The sequence below is a fragment of the Lipotes vexillifer genome, unplaced genomic scaffold, assembly GCF_000442215.2.
Source record: "Lipotes vexillifer unplaced genomic scaffold, Lipotes_vexillifer_v1.1 scaffold809, whole genome shotgun sequence".
Taxonomy (NCBI): Eukaryota; Metazoa; Chordata; class Mammalia; order Artiodactyla; family Lipotidae; genus Lipotes; species Lipotes vexillifer.
The window spans coordinates 1,946,613-1,949,533 of record NW_006788521.1 but is presented as its reverse complement, the minus strand read 5'-3'; positions in this window follow the sequence as shown (position 1 = coordinate 1,949,533).

Below are 2,921 nucleotides of genomic sequence, written 5' to 3'. Positions count from 1 at the left end.
ACTTGAATGACTGGGGAGGAGCCACTTTCAAGGTGGCTTCTTCACTCACCTGTCTGATGCCTGGGCTGTCTAGGGTGGCTAAAGGTTGGGCTCAGCTGACCCTGTTGACTGTATGTCTGCCTGTGGCTTCTCTGGCATGATGGCATCGGGATCGTCAGATTTCTTTCCTGGCAGCTCAAGGCTCCGAAAACAGTGGTCCTGTGAACAAGGTGGAAGCTTCATGGCCTTTTATACCTAGCCTTAGAAGTCACAGAACTTCACTTCTACCATATTCTGTTGGTTGAAGCAGTTAGGAGTCTGCCTCGTTTCAAGGGAAGGGAGTATCAGAGAATTTTCAGCCTGGTTTTAAAATCACCGTACCATCAGAGTCAGATTTGGGGAGAATTCTCTTGCAATTAATCATCTGTATCAGTGAGGATTAGACTTGGCTGCCTAAGACAGAAAACCCATAGAAACAGGGGCTTCAATGAGATAGAAGTTTATTTCTCTCTCACTAAACAAAGCCTGGAAGGAGGCCAGCAGGACTGGTTCAATGTCTACAATGTTAGGGAACTGGACTCCTTCTGCCATGGTGTTTCACCATTCTCAGTGCATGACCCAAGGTGATTGCTTGAGCTCCAGTCTTCATAGCCACAATCCAGCCAGCAAGAAGGAAAGGTAAGGAAGTTTCCTTTAAGGACATTACTCAGAAGCCCTATTTGACACCACCACTTATAGCCCATTGGTGGCACACTTAGTCACTTGGCCATGCCTAGTTGCAAGGAGGGCTGGGAAATACAGTCTTTATTTTGGATGACAATGGGTCCAGAGAAACAAACACATTTTTTAAAAAAGGATTCTAGAGAAGGAAAAAGAGAAGATTGGATATTGGCAGACATCTAGCAGTTTGTACCATACCTTTTTATTCTGTTCTATTTCCTGTTCTGTTACTGATCAGCTGTGGGCCTGGACAACATACTTCCTTTGGCCTGGTTACCAAGTCCTCTGGTAATTAGAGATGAGGCTGTGATGATCTAATAAGGAAGCTCAAAGGATTAAGCAAATAAATGTGTCAATGCTCTGGTTTCAGGGAGAATAACTGGAGCCCTGTCCAGTCAGCCTCCTTTTTAATTTCCTGGATGGTTTTCCCTTGGGATTTCTAGGAGCAGATTCTGAAAACATCCAGACTGAGTTGCTGAGGCCCTTCCAGCAAGAAGACCTAAAGAATTCATGTTTGTTACCTTTGGGGAGTAACTTTTCTCTGCACTTAACCAGGCTGTGCCCTCCATCAGGTACTTCCCCACTGAGTTCAAACAGGCGCCTACTTAAGTGAGTGTGAGACACAAAGCCAGCCATGAATTGAGCACTTACTGTGTCTGACACTGAACCAACTTCTGGGATCATAAAGTGACCACAGCCCATACTCTTAATCCTGTACATTCTTTTTTTTTTTTTTTTTACAAGGCCAGGGTATGAATTAAACACAACCTAATGTAGCAAGGGCTGTAACAAAGTATGATGGTGATATGGATTGAATTGTGTCCCCCCAGAAGATCTGTTGAAGTCTTAATCCTTGATACCTATGAATGTTACCTTATTTGGGAATAGAGTCTTTGTTGATGTAATCAAGTTAACATGAGATCATTAGAGTGGCCCAAATCCAATGACCAGCACCCTTAGAAGAAGAGTAGAAGGGACACAGAGACAAACACACTAGAAGAATGTCATATGACCATGGAGGCAGAGATTGGAGTGATGCATCTACAAGTCAAGGAATGTCAAGGATTGCTGGCGACACAAGTAACTAAGAGAAAGGTATGGAACAGATTCTCCCCTGGAGCCTCTAGGGAGAATGTGGCTCTGCTAATAAGACTTATTGGCTCCAGGACTGTGAGAGAATAAATTTCTGTTGTTTTTAGCCACCTAGTTTGTGGTAGTTTGTTATGGCAATTCTCGGAAACTAATAGACATGGTCAGTTTGATATGTCAGCTTGGCTAGGCTTTAATCCTCAGTTATTCAATCAAACACTAATGTAGATGTTGCCATGAAGGTATTTTGTAGATATGGTTAACATTTACAATCAACTGACTTTAAGGAAGGAGATTGTTTAGGTGGGCCTGATTTAATAAGTTAAAGTCCTAAAGAGCAGAACTGAGATTGCCCTAGAAAATAAGAAATTCTCCCTGTGGATTGTAGCTTCTGCTTATGTCAGAGAGTTTCAGCCTGTCATTCCTGATGACCTGCCCTATAGATTTTGGACTTGCTTAACCAGTCTCCGCAATTGTATAAGCCAATTTCTTGCAGTAAATCTCTTAATATATCTCTTCCTGCTTTTGTTTCTCTTGTGGAACCCTGACTAATACACAAAAGGATGATGTGATCTTTAAATACGTTTACCTAAAAAACCATGGAATTGCTGAAGGCTTCATGGAGGAGGTGGCTTTTGGCAGGGTCTTGAAGGATGGGTAGGAGTTTGCTAGGTGGGGAAGGGCATTTCCAGCAGAGAACAGCCTATGCAAAGGCCTGGAATGAAACCATGCCTCCCCTATCCCCTAGTGGTTGAGGATAGGCATTACAGAATTTGGAGTCACATTATGGGGGTCTCTCCAGTCAAGCTGAGGACTTCAGCACTTGTCCTGGAGGCTAGGGGTTCTCCTTTTTTTATTCTTTGTTCTTTTATTTATTTATTTTTTGCTTTTTAAAAATTGAGATATAACTTTCATAAGTCAAGTGCATGGGTTTTAAAGAAGAACTTGATGAATTTTTACATATGTATTTATCCATGTAATCCTCACTAAAATCAAGATATAGAATCAGGGCTGGGATTAGGGTGAGGTGAATGAAGTGAGCTGTGCAAGCACAGGGTTAGATTTTCTGTCTTTAAAATTTTGGTATTTTGGGGCTTCCCTGGTGGCGCAGTGGTTGGGAGTCCGCCTGCCGA